The sequence below is a fragment of the Salvelinus sp. IW2-2015 genome, linkage group LG1, assembly GCF_002910315.2.
Source record: "Salvelinus sp. IW2-2015 linkage group LG1, ASM291031v2, whole genome shotgun sequence".
NCBI lineage: Eukaryota > Metazoa > Chordata > Actinopteri > Salmoniformes > Salmonidae > Salvelinus > Salvelinus sp. IW2-2015.
The window spans coordinates 32,445,319-32,462,435 of record NC_036838.1 but is presented as its reverse complement, the minus strand read 5'-3'; the positions used below and the strand labels follow the sequence as shown (position 1 = coordinate 32,462,435).

At 41.7% G+C, this 17,117-nt stretch overlaps 1 pseudogene; it reads left to right on the top strand.

The window, feature by feature from the left end:
• Positions 1-1,677: 1,677 nt before the first annotated feature.
• LOC111968798 (25-hydroxyvitamin D-1 alpha hydroxylase, mitochondrial-like) lies at positions 1,678-8,461 on the top strand (annotated as a pseudogene).
• The last annotated feature ends 8,656 nt before the right edge of the window (positions 8,462-17,117 follow it).

Sequence of the window (17,117 nt, the reverse complement as noted above, 5' to 3'; positions counted from 1 at the left end):
ACAAAAAGCTTGGCTTGGTTAGCGTCGTAGGTATTTCAGTGTTCGATCATTCTCTGAAAATGGCATCCGGGGAAAGGGCTTTCTGGCTTGAACTATAGAAGCATAAGAGCAAACGTCAAACCAGATTCCAAGTAGGCCTATGATCACTATTACTTCATGGTGCGAGGCGCACACATGGCGTCTGGCACGCATCCACTTCAATGAAAGCGGGTCAGGATTTTCTCTCTCGTGCTCGCGCAATGGCGGAGACGAGCCCCAACAGGAAAACCCCGAGTCAGCAAGTAGCCTAATCCACGTAGTCTATTGCAATACATTCTCAGTAGACCATTTATGAGCAAATAATTCGCAGTTTTAGCGAGTCCTTGAATTCAGACGCCAATAATTGGATAGACGTATTGCTCGACACCTACAGGACATTCTAAAATGTCAGGATCAATCATTTTATAAAATGTGTCATGGGTTTTTCTAGAGTCACTGAAATACAATACATTAACCCCATTAAAACAAAGCATATCCCTTACAGAATACCCGAATATTCTTTAGTAAACGGCCTGACATATGATTTTGATATTGCATGTTTGTTTCATACTCATGCAAGTGTAGAATTACTTATCCACACCAAATAAACATAATAGAATAGGAGTAGAATACTAACCGTAGACTACACCCGCTGCAACCTGGTCTCAAAGAATGTTGTATTATTCTGTACATATATAACAGTTCAACTATACCTCCGTCCCCTCGCCCCGACCCGACCCGGGCGCGAACCAGGGACCCTCTGCACACATCAACAACAGTCACCCACGAAGCATCGTTACCCATCGCTCCACAAAAGCCGCGGCCCTTGCAGAGCAAGGGGAACCACTACTTCAAGGTCTCAGAGCAAGTGACGTCACCGATTGAAAGGCTATTAGCTCGCACCACCGCTAACTAGATAGCCATTTCACATCCGTTACACATACATTTGAGAAAATGCTCCATTTAGTAAGACGTTACGTTTCATATGGTATGTATTAATTTGTGGATGTCCATCATCCATTTCGTGTGATTTGTAACGAATTACAGCAGCTACTCTTCTTGTGGTCCAGCACAATGTTACAAATTTGCTAAATATACAATATGTTACGAAATCCAATTTGTTGTGGCTAATGTTAAGGTTAGGAGTTAGGTTAAAGGGTTAAGGTTAGGGGAAGGGTTAGCTAAAATGGTTAAGGTTAGGGTTAGCTAACAAACTAAGTAGTTGCAAAATTGCTCAAAAGTAGTAAGTAGCTGAAAAGTTGCTCAAATGCTAAGATTGTCCACGATGAGATTCAAACATACAACCCTTGGGTTGCTAGACATTCACGTTATATGCACACCTATTCATCCATCCATCCATCCCAATAAACCACTCTCCTTTCGTTTTTACCTTAAGTAACCTTCTGTCTTATGTAACCATACCAAACATAATATAGCATACTAATTTGATTGTCCCGGAATCACGTTTACTAAGTTACTTCTAGTGTATGAGACCAGGCTGTATTTATGGCAACGCATCTTATTATGCATTATCTGTTTGTTATTAATTTCCTCCTAATGGCCTAGCCCGAAAGTAGTTTCTAGGCAACCTCCATCCGTGTCTGAGAAAAATACAGAAAAAAATATTATTTACCTTTCATGTGTGCGCTACTTTGGACACACCTTCCAAATAGTCCACGCCTACTGCGTCCAAAACCTTGGCACTGGGTGGGCTCGACGCCAGGATTCGCTTTAATTGGCCCCCAATGAGAAACTTAACAACTCTATGTCGCGCAGGTCCCAGTCCGACATGGGTCGAGCGATATAAATAGTGTCTTGGTGCCTTGGTGCAAGATGAGCACCGACACCCGATAGACTTGCATGTGTTTCCCTACCAGTACATGGACATAGCAAAAAGGATGCTGCAGCAAGCCCTCAAAGTGTCTGGTCGCAGTATGACCCCGCTGATCAAGTGGATGGAGAATTGGGSTGAGAGCTCAGTTGGCCGGAATAAGACAGAGGCGGCGCACAGGGTGAAAAGCCTGGAGGAAATGCCGGGTCCCACCGTCGCCAAATTTGCCTGGGACCTCTTCGCCAAACGGGGACTGTCCCGCCTCCACGAGCTGCAGGTAAATTATTTTGATGACTTGTTAATTTTTTTTCTTTTTAGACTTTCTTTCTATTAAAGCAAGACAGGCGCGTGAATGTATGGGATTAGTGTTTCATAATGTCTGATAAACAGCAATACCATAAGGAATGTTTCATTGGCAGATTTAACTGGTCATCACACATTGTCTTGTAATAGATAGGTTATGACATTGGTGCTGTAGGGCAAACACTCTGTCACAGCCTCTCCTTACATGTAGGCTACTGTATAACTTTACCACCAGTGTGTAATGTAATTGCCCAGCAATTAAAAAGCAATGAGAGGGCCAACATAAGCTATACTGTGATGACCTAAATGCACCAGACATGCAGTTGCATATGGATAGACTATGTTAGATAAATGGTATACATACATCAGTTCTCTTACACTGATAGGGCATTGTGCAGGAAAGTGCCTTAGGCCACTAGGGCACTTTTCTGTGCTTTGGGAAGTACCTGCTGCCTCATAGGTGTAGATGGGGAGCACAACCAGCAAAGCACAAAGCTTTCTATCACAGCTTGAGGGGCGCTCCCAAAGCTTTGAAAATGTTTCTACAGATTTTGTCCATACACTTTACATCAAGCAGCTTTAATACAACAGGTTTAGACCTTAGTGAAATGCTTACTTACAGGCCCTTAACCAACAATGCAGTTTTAAGAAAAATACGTGTTATGTAAAAAATAGATAAGTAAAAAATTAAAGAGCAGCAGTAAAATAACAATAGCAAGGCTATATACAGGGGGTACCGGTACCAGAGTAAATGTGCGGGGGGACCAGTTAGTCGAGGTAATTGAGGTAATATGTACATGTAGGTAGAGTTAAAGTGAATATGCATAGATAATAAACAGAGTAGCAGCAGCAGCGTAAAAGGGGGGGGGGGGGCAATGCAAATAGTCTGGGTAACCATTTGATTAGCTGTTCAGGATTCTTATGGCTTGGGGTCGAAGCTGTTAAGAAGCCTTTTGGACCTAGACTTTGCACTCCGGTACCGCTTGCCGTGCTGTAGAGAACAGTCTATGACAGGGTGGCTGGAGTCTTTTTTTAGGGGCCTTCCTCTAACACCACCTGGTATAGAGGTCCTGGATGGCAGGAAGCTTGCCCCCAGTGATGTACTGGCCGTACGCACTACCCTCTGTAGTGCCTTGCGGGCGAAGGCCGAGCAGTTGCCATACCAGGCAGTGATGCAACCAGTCAGGATGCTCTCGATGTGGCAGCTGTAGAACTTTTTGAGGATCTGAGGACCCATGTCAATCTTTTCAGTCAATCTTTTTTTGTGCACTCTTCACGACTGTCTTGGTGTGTTTGGACCATGATAGTTTGTTGGTGATGTGGACACCAAGTAACTTGGAACTCTCAACCTGCTCCACTACAGCCCCGTCGATGAGAATGGGGTCGTGCTAAGTCCTCCTTTACCTGTGGTCCACAATCATCTCCTTTCTCTTGATCACGTTGAGGGAGAGATTGTGTCCTGACACCACACGGCCAGGTCTCTGACCTCCTTATAGGCTGTCTCATCGTTGTCTGTGATCAGGCCACCTGCGAACTTAATGATGGTGTTGGAGTCGTGCCTGGCCATGCAGTTATGTGTGAACAGGGAGTACAGGAGGGGACTGAGCACACGCACCCCTGAGGGGCCCCTGTGTTGATGATCAGTGTGGCAGATGTGTTGATGCCTACCCTTACCACCTGGGGGGCGGCCCATCAGGAAGTCCAGGATCCAGTTGCAGAAGGAGGTGTAGTAGTCTGTAATAGTTTGCAAGCCCCGCCACATCCGACGAGCATCGGAGCCGGTGTAGTATGATTCAATCTTTATCCTGTATTGACGCTTTGCCTGTTTGTGGTTCGTCGGAGGGCAAAGCAGGATTCCTTATATGCTTCCGGGTTAGAGTCCCGCTCCTTGAAAGTGGCAGCTCTACCCTTTAGCTCAGTGTGATGTTGCCTGTAATCCATGGCTTCTGGTTGGGGTATGTATGTACAGTCATGTACGTACAGTCATAGAACTGTAGCTAGGTCTGCTCACACATGTTGATGCTACATCCATAGAAATAGATTATTTCTAATTTTTATGGATGGTTCCATCTCCAGTGAATCATGCCATCTATATGCGTTGTGTACTAATGTGTTGTCTTCTCCCAGATTGAGGGTGTGAAGCGCTATGGGCCGATGTGGAAGGCCAGCTTCGGCCCCATCCTGACGGTGCACGTGGCAGAGCCAGCCCTGATTGAGCAAGTGCTGAGGCAGGAGGGCAAGACCCCCATCCGCTCTGACCTCTCCTCCTGGAAGGACTACAGGAAACAACGAGGTCATGGTACGGACTGCTCACAGCGTTGGTACCATTACTCTCCTCCTCTGCTGTCTCCCTCCCATGCTTGTCATTCTAATCTAAGCTGTTCTGACATCAGGTTCGTGTGCTGTTGACAGGAAGCAGGAAAGATTAACAGAGATGAAACAAGAGACTTAAAGGGATACTTCAGGATTTTGGCAATGAAGCCCTTTATCTACTTCCCTAGAGTCTGATGAACTCGTGATACCATGTTTCTGTGTGCAGTTTGAAGAAAGTTGCTAACTTGCATTAGCACAATTGCTAACTAGCGTTTAGGGCAATGAATGGAAGTCTATGGTATCGACATCCAGTCATTGTGCTAACACTAGTTAGCATTGGCTAGCGAAACTACCTCTAACTTCCTTCATACTGGATGCAGAGACATATAAATGGTATCCATGAGTTTGCCAAAATCCTGAAGTATCCCTTTAAGACAAAACTAATTGGTCTAGAAGCCAGACAGGCACAGACAGAGACTCAGGAAAGGACAGATGTCAGCCTTTGATCTATTATTACCTTTGGTTATAACCTAATGAGCAGGAATATGAAAATGCTCACAGTTCAATTACAGTTCAATCAAGTTACAGTTCAACTGTACAGTTACAGTTGGCTCAGCCTGTATAAAACATGTAAACTATTGGATGTTTGCTGTGCAAACTCATTGATTACATTATTTTCTGTTTACCTTCCTTAGGGTTGAAAAATCGCTGGGGAACTTTAAATAAATTCCGGTTTTCCAAAAAACCTGGTTGGAGGATCCGGATTTCCTGCTTATTCCCTCCTTATTACAGGAATTTTCGGGAAAGTCATGGAATTTATTGAAAGTTCCAGGAATTTTGCAACGCTAACCTTGATTTTTTTTGACGTAAGTGAAGGGGAGGAGTGGCAGGCGGTGCGGAGTCTCCTGGGGAAGCACATGCTACATCCAAAGGCGGTGGAGCCTACGACACCACTCTAAATGCCGTTTGTTGATGACCTCATTGCTAAGCTCGCCTCAGCAGGCGCCAGGACCGCTGCGGTCTCGTCCCGAACATCAGCAGTGAGTTCTCTACCGCTTCGGCCTCGAAGGTAAGACCTATTTGCACTCAACTGTTCTCTTTGTTTTTATTTTTACTTTTACACGGTGGCATATGAGTTCAGCATCCGAGGTCAGGTGTGATTATCTGAGATCAGTCCTGTAATAAGGACACAAGATCAGGAAGCAACTTTATTGTATCAATGTCAATTAGCATTGTGGGCTTCTAGTTTAGTCTATTACCACCACTTACTTGTGTATGGTAGGATAGGGTACTCTGACAAGTCTATAATAGGTTTGATTGGATCTGTATTACAGAGTGAAAACAAACAAAGCCCTTCCGGAAAGCCCTTCAAACCCTTCTCACCCTTGACCTGTGCGTCTCCTCTCTGCAGGGATCTCCTCAGTCTTGTTCGAGACCAAGATTGGTTGCCTAGACCCTGTGGTTCCCACGGAGACAGAGTGTTTCATCCAGTCCATTAACACCATGTTTGTCATGACACTCCTCACCATGGCTATGCCCGCCTGGTTACACAAGCTGTTCCCCATGCCCTGGGACACTTTCTGCCAATGCTGGGACTACATTTTCCAATTCGGTGAGCTGCCATCTTTGATAGCCTCATACTATTGTTACATATTTGTGTATTTATTCCTTGTGTTATTATCAGTCTATTTATAAAATGTTTTCCCTCTGCATTGTTGGGAAGGGCCCATAAGTAAGCATGTCACTGTTAGTCTACAACTGTTGTTTACGAAGCAGTGTGACAAATAAAATTGCTCCCCTTGGTTTTAATTCTGTCAACTTTTTAGTACATGTCACCTCTTACATTAGATCTTTTTTAACCCCACTGACCTACTTTAATTATTAGAATGCCCCAGTGGTTAGTTTACCTCTACGGATCGATTTCTAGTAAATTTGCTATAAATCGTTCCCATTCAAATAGGACCCATAGTGTGTTGTGGCTGCCTTCCATCATCACCTGTAATCCCTGTAGTAAACTTCCCGGAGGTCTATTTTTTAATTTCCAAGCTGTACAGATTCCCTTAGTTGGACTAGAGCTCCTTCAGACCTGGGTTCAAAAAACTATTTGAAATACTTCAGCTGGAAATTGATTGATGATTGGTGCTATGGAACCAATGCAAGCCCCGCCCATCTGGCATTCATTTAGGCTAAAGCAAAGCTGAAAGTATTTAAAATATTTAAAATAGTATTTGAACCCAGATCTGATATTTTTTTACTCTGATCTGACTCCTGATCTCTCTCCTTGCAGCTAAAGGTCACATTGACCAGCGTCTGAAGGAGGAAGCTGAGAAGGTGGCGCGGGGAGAGGAGGTGGAGGGCGATATCTGACTACTTCCTGACCCGCACAGGGCTGCCCATGAAGACGGTGTACAGCAACGTCACTGAGATGCTTCTGGCTGGGGTGGACACGGTGAAGAAATCTCTCATGTCTTCTTCCTCTTGCATCTCTCCCTCCTTATTGTCTTCTCTGTCCTAATCGCTCCATCTTTGAGCCTGCTCTTTACTATTAGTTTTAAAATATCCAATAGTCATACATCTCCATTTCCTCTCACTCCTAGTCAAAAGTATACTATATCATTGAGTAAATCACAGCATACGACCTCTTCTTAAGCTGTAAGGAGCTCACTATCCTCTCCATCCACTGCCAGTGACCTTATGGTGAATGATCTTTCTCGTTACTGACCTGTTGTGTCCTGTGTGGGTTCAGATCTCCAGCACCATGTCCTGGTCCCTGTACGAACTATCTCGGCACCCGAGGTGCAGGCCTCGCTGAGGGAGGAGGTACTGGCCGTGATGGGGGGTCGAGGGTGCCTGGGCTGTAGACGTGGCTCGCATGCCCCTCATGAAGGCTGTGGTGAAGGAGGGTGCTCAGGTAAGTGCTCATAGCTCCTCATTATATAATTTAAGGGGAGCTCATTTCATCCACTACCAATTTGAATGAACTATGTACCCCTGATTCAATCAACTACAACCAATCGATCAATCATTAGACTGATCAGTCACACTGACATTGTTATGTTTTGGCTTCTCCAGACTTTATCCTGTTATTGCGGCCAATGCCAGGGTCATCGCTGACAAAGACATCCAGGTCGGAGGCTACCTCCTCCCCAAAAACGTAAGTGTTGACGTGATGTTGAGTTCTTCTTTGTCCAATTTTTTTGAACAATCTGATGTAATATTAAGGTGGGAAGAAGGCAAACATATGCAATGATAGGATTTTACCAAGGTTTTTTAAAAACTGATTCCTACCAACAGTATGTCAAAATTCTATCCTATCCAGACTCTGATCACCCTCTGCCACTTCGCCACATCCCGGAATGCAGCATTTTTCCCGAACCCGGATACATTCCAGCCCCATCGTTGGCTGAACCTGTACAAAGGCCACCACCCTTACGCCTCAGTGCCCTTCGGCGTGGGAAACGCAGCTGCATCGGCCGCCGCATTGCAGAGCTGGAGGTCTACCTGGCACTGGCACGAGTGAGTAGATCTTTGGTCACTTTTACAGCTAGGCTTTGGCAGTGAGGTTCTCTGGAAATGACATATAATTTCCATAGCGTTTTGAGTCCCAGTACATTTTCATCCTCATAGTGGACTTCCATTCTTCCAAGTACTGTACACGTGAGGGGCGCCCTCTCATTTTCTCAACCCCTTTCCTGGTCCCCCAGATTCTGATGCAGTTTGATGTAAAAGCCGATCCAGGAGGCAGTGGTGCAGCAGTCAAACCCATGACCCGGACACTGCTTGTTGCCAGAGAGCGAGATCAACCTGCAGTTCATTGAGAGATGAGCCAATGACATGCTGAACACTAGCTATGTGCATTTGACAGTGACTGACAATCCCAGTCTCTCAGAGTGAGACAGATGGGAGCACTGGGGGAGAAAGAGGGCCCAACTGAAGCAGGCCTCAACCCACAGACCAGGCCCTCAGACCCTCAGAACTCAAGCCCAGATGGTTTGGGCTTAGTAATTAATGACAAGGTATTTTCCATCTCAATACCAGGTTTGATTACCCTTGCACCACTTAAACTTTGTGCTTTTATTCAATAATGCTCATGAATGGCAATATCACTTAAACTACTTGTGGTTTTAGATTGTAGCCAATGACATTACCAGTAGCCAATGATATTACCAGTGGAATCTCTGATAACTACATTATATTCCTCTCACCTAACTAGACATGAATTTCAATTTTACAAAATTCAGTTGCAAGTATGCATCTTGATCATAGCATGTAATGGTCAGTCCACCAAAAACCAGAATCACCCCTTTTAGGCATCTTCAATATTAATTTATTATAGGCCTATTTGTGTACAGTACCAGTAAAACATTTGGACACACCTACTCGTTCAAGAGTATTTTTGTTAAAAAAATGTTTTACTATTTTCTACATTGTAGAATAATAGTGAAGACATCAACACTTATGAAATAACACATATGGAATCATGTAGTAACCAAAAAGTGTTAAATCAAATCCAAATATATTTTATATTTGAGATTCTTCAAAGTAGCCACCCTTTGCCTTGATAACAGCTTTGTACACTCTTGGCATTCTCTGAACCAGCTTCATGAGGTAGTCACCTGGAATGCATTTCAATTAACAGGTGTGTCTTGTTAAAAGTTAATTTGTAGAATTTATTTTAATGCGTTTGATCCAATCAGTTGGGTTGTGACATGGTAGGGGTGATATACAGAAGATAGCCCTATTTGGTAAAATACCAAGTCCATACTATGGCAAGAACAGCTCAAATAAGCAAAGAGAAACGACAGTCCATCATTACTTTAAGACATGAAGGTCAGTCAATCCGGAAAATGTCAAGAACTTTGAAAGTTTCTCGAAGTGCAGTCAATGATGAAACTGGCTCTCATGAGGATCGCCACAGGAAAGGAAGATCCAGAGTTACCTCTGCTGCAGAAGATACGTTCATTAGAGTTACCAGCCTCAGAAATTGCAACCCAATAACTGCTTCACAGAGTTCCAGTAACAGACACATCTCAACCTCAACTGTTCAGAGGAGACAGCGTGAGTCAGGACTTCATGGTCGAATTGCTACAAAGAAAACCACTACTAAAGGACACCAATAGGAAGAAGAGACTTGCTTGGGCCAAGAAACACGAATAATGGACATTAGACCGGTGTAAATCTGTCCTTTGGTCTGAACAGTCCAAATGTGAGATTTCTGGTTCCAACCGCCGTGTCTTTGAGACGCAGAGTATGTGAACGGATAATCTCGGCATGTGTGTTTCCCACCGTGAAGCATGGAGGAGGTGGTGATATGGTGTGGGGGTGCTTTGATGGTGACACTGTCATTGATTTATTTAGAATTTCAAGCCACACTTAACCAGCATGGCTACCACCAGCATTCTGCAGCGATACGCCATCCCACTTGCGTTTTGCGCTTAGTGGGACGATCACTTGTTTTTCAACAAGACAATGACCTAACACACCTCCAGGCTGTGTAAGGGATATTTGACCAAGAAGGAGAGTGATGGAGTGCTTCATCAGATGACCTGGCCTCCACAATCACCCGACCTCAACCCAATTGAGATGGTTTGGGATGAGTTGGACCGCAGAGTGAAGGAAAAGCAGCCAACAAGTGCTCAGCATATGTGGGAACTTCTTCAAGACTGTTGGAAAAGCATTCAAGGTGAAGCTGATTGAGAGAATGCCAAGAGTGTGCAAAGCTGTCATCAAGGCAAAAGGTGGCTACTTTGAAGAATCTCAAATATATAAAATATATTTGTATTTGATTAACACTTTTTTGTTTACTACATGATTCCATGTGTGTAATTTCATTGTTTTTTTGTTTACAGCTGTGTTGGTCGTGCATTGTTCTGTTCATAACCAGAACAGTTGTAACTCATTCCTTAGCTTAGACAAACAGAAAGCAACTTATTCCTCTCTAATTTAAATCATAGATTGGCAGAGGCCAAGGCAAACCCAACTTCAGTTGCATTTATTAATGTTTACGCATTGCTGATGAAGATGCTATAAAATGCTTATAAATATGCCATGTACTGCCTTTAGAAGAGTGTTATTGAATTATTATTAGTTTGGACAAAACTGTGATGTTTCTATCAGAATGGTGCTCATATGGTGCTTATATAGTGCTCATTAGAGTYTYAGTGAAAAATGGCAGCTGGTGGGACTAACATGGTGCTTCATATCCTCCCACCTGGGTTACTCTGTTTACAAACACTTTTGTCTTTCTAAAAGTCTTATCTTATATGAAGTCATACTCARTTGTACAAAACTATGTATCCTCTGTGAGTTGTCTGTATCTCTTACGTCAAAMAAATGATTTGTGTGTTAGCCTTTTTCTACATCTAGAACCTKACGTGACTTGTATGATATGGTGCTTCAAAATGCTTCTTTCTCTGTTGGCATAACACATTATAAAAAGGTTAAAAAATAATTTTGTAWTTGTTCGCTATTAAAAGAATGTCATACATGTATGCATGGTCTTCTGTTTTCCTAGAAATGTGAAAGTCACGCTACCTTGGGGCATATTTTCCTGTCAGGCATTCTGGTTGTAGCTTGTCTGTGGTTCAAACTGATGGGATAATATTTAGACATGAAGGTAGGTGATTCTGGGAATGCYGCTGCTGGGTATCGCTGTTCCTGTGAGACGTGTCTGTGGGGACATTCATTGTGCTACCTACTGTACAATTAGTGCTAAGTTTGCAGGTCAACAGTATGCATCACATAACCGCTCTACCCCCACTTACATTCTACAAAACCCTCATCCTCCTATCTAATCTTTGGCTGCCCTGTGGATGACTGATGAGAGTGAGTTTTTTTTACAAAACCCCTGACTGTCCAAAAAGACTCCAATCACACTGGAACAAAGGTTGACTGACAGGAATCAACCCTCTAGATTAGAAGTTATGTTAAAGGGTACACTGCAGTAAGAGGTCTACTCACGTAATGTGTTCTTGTGATGGGTATGCATCTCTTTCTGAGTAAAATACCAAACACACTTTACCTGCAATTAAACTTGCTTCACTCTCCAAAATGTTCTGGTTATGAACAGAACAATGCATTACCAATACAGCTGTAAACATACGGTGCATGTTCTAGTATTATACATGAATAGGCCTATAATTCATATTGAAGACTGCCTAAAGGGGTGGTTGTGGTTTTGGTGGATTGAAATGCCAGAGCAAAAACATCTATAGCCAGTGGCTGTTGATCAATTGGAGGTAATAGTTCAAAAATATAAATTCAGTCAGAGCTGAAATGTTTCCCAAATGGTTAATGATTCATAGGCTCTTTTTTTCTCTTCTTTTCCCCCTCTGCCTGGCAGAGGCAGCAGCAGAGGTGGGGGCCTTAGGTGTCTGTGCTGGACTTTAACAGGTGACTGTAAGCAGTGTGTCTGTGCCTGTCAGTGGCTATACTGACTCAGAGGTATAGTTTGTATACGGTCTGTTGTCTGGTAAACAGACAACACATAGCAGGGTGTGTTGAAGGGGATGTGGAGGTGGGGTACATCAGTGGTATATGATTGTATAGGTGGAAAGTTAATAGCAAAAGTTGAAATTGGTAGCACAAACGATAGATTTTGATGATTGATTTAGCTTTTTCAGAGTTGCCCAATTCATTAGTGTGATTTTCCTTCCTAATTTCTAAAATAAAGTTCTATAAAATAAATAGTCCTTTGTGAATCTGTTGGTAAAATCAAAGATGGTTAAGTATGAAGATATGTAGAAACTGCTTCGCGATGTTACGGCGACCTTGGCTAGCTCATGCCTAGAAACACATCTTCAGGTCTAAAGGTCATCTCGCGCCGAACTTCACATGTGCAGTCCATCAAATCAAAGGCATCCCTTTGATGTAAAGTTGTTTTTGATGATAATGTCAACGTATCAGTTTGTCACTGTTCACGCAGTTGGAGTTTTAACATGTTCAGCTACTTAAGACTGGGTCAAATCTAGGTTGTGCCTTTAGATTTTGAGAAAATGAACAACTAAGGAAGAACTTTTTATTTCTCTCACTGACTTCTCAAACCCCAAACTCCGGTCTGCTGAGTCTCCTTCGCAAGCATTCCTGGAAGTTTCGCGATGTTGGRCCTCTGAGTTTAGAAACTCTGTGGTAAACCGTAAAATTATATTTCTATGGTTAAAACCAGAGATATTAGGAAGTATCTCTGGGGGAAAAATTGTGTTTTGACTAAACCACCAGTCATCGTTAATTGCACATATCCTATGAGTTCACATAGCTACTCGAGCCACATAGCATGTATTTTTATCACAGAGAATCACATTGAAATAAAGTGCAAACATTTTGGGGTCAACCACTTATGTAAACAGAGAGGAAGCGGTGAATCGAGAGGTATAACTGGGCCCAAAATCTATTATCTTTTTTCCAAAGTGTCAATTTTGGTCAACAAAAAATGTGAAGCTTAACATGCTGACCAGGCCACTCCCACATGCTGATTTTGTCCAGACGAAATATCAAAACGAACTCTGAACCAACTATATTAATTTGGGGACAGATCAAAAAGCAATAAACATTTCTGGCAATTTAGCTAGCTAGCTAGCTTGCTGTTGCTAGCTAATTTGTCCTGGGATATAAACACTGGGTTGTTATTTTACCTGAAATGCACAAGATCTTCTACTCCGACAAGTAATTCACAGATAAAAGGGTAAACTGAGTTAGTTTCTCGTAATCGCTCCTCCTTCAGGCTTCTTCTTCTTCGGACTTGATATGGAGGTTGGCAACCAACTTTAAGGTGCATTACCACTACCAACTGGACTGTGGACCTCAGTTCATCTTTCAATCACCCACATGGGTATATGCTCCTAAAAACCAATGAGGAGATGGGACTTGCAGCGCATCAAGCGTCACAAATAGAACCAAGTTCTACTTTAGCGCCTGGCTATGCAGACGCTCGTTGAGACGCGCGAGCAGTGTGGGTGCAAAAACAAATGTCCACATACATGTTATTTAATCATTGAACCCACACTGCTCACGAGCGTCTGCGAACTTGGTTCTATTTGTGACGCWTGACACGCTGCAAGATCCGCCTCTCCCATCTCCTCATTGGTTTTTAGGAGCATATACCCAGATGGGTGATTGAAAGTGAACTGACGTCCACACTCCAGTCCAGTTGGTAGTGCACCTTAAAGTTGATGCCAACCGCCATATAAAGTCCAAAGAAGAAGAATGTTTAATGCTTTTTGACCTGTCACAAAATTAATAAAGTTGGTTCAGTTTGTTTTGATATTTCAACCTGCGTGTCCTGATCGCGTCTGGTGTGGGTGGACAAAATCAGCATGCGCGCGATGGCGTGAGCGGTCTGGTCAGCATGTTAGGTTGTCACGAGTGCTATAAGTAGGACACGTGACATCCCGGGCAAACTTTGAGAAAAAACACTGGCTGCGTTTCAAACTCAAAGTAGACAGCCCTCGGCCCTAAACCCGTGGGGGAATCGCCGCGACCATATTTGTCATTGGTCCAAATGATTAGCCAAGCAAGGGAAGTTTGCAACGTAAGCCCCTCAGTCCTCGTTTTTAATGGAGTTTGCGAGTGTACAATTATGTTCGCTTCAGGGCCTGAAACGCCCCATAATTTAATTCACGATAATTGTACATCCGCTAAGAAAAGTCAGCCAAAACTTAAAACCTCAATGTCAATACGGAGTCAACATACAAGTGTAAGTAAAAACGAATGTAAATAATTTTGAAATTGTGCTAATGCACAAACACGTCTCATAAAAGTAATTATGTTTTTGTTTGGTTAGCTTTTGGAAATTGTGGAAATAAAACATTTTCCTTCTTCAGAAGTAGCTAGGCAGGCTAACGTTAGTTAGCTAATTAATTTGCTAGCTATCATACATTAGGCGTATATTAATAATTATATAGTTAATATAAGTAGACATGCAATCATAATTGACTATAGCACATATAAAGCAACGACAAGCTACCGGTGGCTGAATTTTTTAAATATTTTTTTATTTATTAATAACAAATCAATAAAGAAAGTACATAAGGGAACACAAGTATATATAGATTATATATAATGGACAATCGAGCTAGGGGGTACAATATCACATTACAATTACACAAGGACCTTAAGGGACATACATACACTTACAATTCTAACAGCTTTTTTGTTAGTAGAGTATTTAATAGTCTTAAAATACAGTTCAATTTCTTTTTGTAGGGTAAGAAAATGTGTTTTTTTGTTAGTAAATTTACATTTGTGTATTGAAATTCAGCTTATTTTTATCGTATGTAAAGAATCCAAGCAGTACATCTCTCCGCAATAGTGTAAAATCTTCCTAAATGTGTTCAATTATAAATCTACTGATGTCTTGCCACAGTTTTCTTACATGTATACAATGCCAAAAAAGATGCAACACTGTTTCTGGGTGGTCATTACAAAGGGAGCAATTTGAGTTGATGTTTTCCTTAAACTTCTTCATATAGTGGGTTGGCAGGATAATATTTATGAATAATTTTAAAGGAAACCTCCTTAATTTTGTTAACAAGTAGGTATGTGTGTGGCAACATCCAAACTTTTTTCCAACAGATATTATCAATAAATCCATTCCAATAAGGTATGACATAAGGTATAGATACAACATCCTGCTGAAACAAGGTTCGTATCGCTCTGTTGTTGAATGGGCCAAAAGAGAAACAAATCTTTCCTACTGATGAGTCAACAGGGTCAATAGAAGGTAGGCTCTGAGGGTCAGGTCTTGACACGTTCCTGAATAACAGAGCAACACCTGAGGGAATGGCGTCTAAAACAATTGCAAAATCTTTAGGTGTTACAGGGACCTTGTAAAGAGATAAGAATTCCTTATAACTGAGTAAAAGACCCTCTGCATTTACCAGTTGGCTCACCAATAGGATATTATTTCGGAACCAATATTCTAAAAACAAAGAAGTATTTTTATACAATATATCCCGATTATTTCATATATAATATCTGTGTGGAGAAAAATTGTGTTTATAAATTAAGGACCATGACAAGAAAACCTGCCGATGAAAAGCAGAAAGTTTCACTGGAATTTTGTCAATATTATAATTGCACAACAACATGAAGTTAAGGCCACCAAAAGTAGAGAAGACATGATGAGGAATAAAATTCCAGATAGAAGTGGGTCTTCTTAGGAATTGTTTTATCCAATTGATCTTAAAAGTATTATTTAAAGTAGTACAGTCCAGAAAATTCAGTCCACCATTCTCATAAGTGTTCATTACAACAGTTTTCCTAATGTAATGGGTACGGTTTCTCCAAAGAAAGTTGAAAAGCATCTGGTCTATCTCCTTGCTTATTTTACTGTCAAGATATAAAGATAGAGCGCCATATGTTAGTCTAGAGATACCTTCAGCCTTAAGGCTGTAAGGCTATTAAGACTCTCTATGCAAATGGTAACAGCTCTATCAAATTGAAATATGGCACCTCACCTAGATTTGAGTTAAAGAAAGGAATTAGGCAAGGTTGTCCTATCTCCCCGTATCTGTTTTTATTAATCACCCAACTTCTTGCAAATTCTTTAAAAAATAGTCCTGTACAAGGTATTTCCATAGCTGGTAAAGAAATTATTATAAGCCAGCTGGCTGATGATACTACACTTTTTCTGAAAGACGCTAACCAAATTCCCATATCGATCAATGTGATACAATCCTTTTCCAAAGCGTCTGGTCTATACCTTAACATTAATAAATGTGAACTCATAGCTGTCAAAGATTGTGTGACAACTTCATATTATGGTATTCCAGTAAAAGAAGAACTTACATATTTAGGCATAACCATTACAAAGGATCAGAAGTCTAGAGGCTTACTAAATTTTAACCCTCTTATTAAAAATACCCAGAAGAAGCTAAATCAATGGCTACAGAGGGACTTATGGTAGAGTCCTAATAACCGGTGGCTGAAAAAACAATCATCGTGGGATAAACGAGTGACGAATTTCCAGGCAAGGGCGGTCCATTTAAAAAATCATTCCCTCCTCCCTCTTTTTTTTTCTTTCCTTTTTTTATTAACAACAAATCAATACAGAAAGTACATGAGGGAACACAAGTATATATAGATTATATACAATGGACAATCGAGCTAGGGGGTACAATATCACATTACAATTACACAAGGACCTTAAGGGACATACATACACTTACAATTCTAACAGCTTTTTTGTTAGTAGAGTATTTAACTGTCTTAAAATACAGTTCAATTTATTTTTGTAGGGTAAGAAAATGTGTTTTTTTGTTWGTAAATTTACATTTGTGTATATGAAATTTGGCCAAAAGAATAATGAAATGAATTACATAAAAATGTTTCAGCTTATTTCTATCGTATGTAAAGAATCCATTCCCTCCTCCCTCGCCCTGCAAGTGTATACTCGTCAGACTTCATAATACTTCATCAGAAGTGTCGACTTAATTTGAGGGCTGAAGGGGATAGGGTGTCTTTTAAGTGTTTGGAATGCAACCACCGTAGACAGCCCTCGGCCCTAAACCCTCAGTCCTTGAATGACGTTTTACATATTCACATCCGAGTGTACCTTAAATGTCCCTTGCCCAAGCGAGGGAGAGTGATGATCAGAGAGGCAACATCCTTGGTGGAAATCTTGAAGTTGAACTTTAAAACAACCAACCTAAAGCTA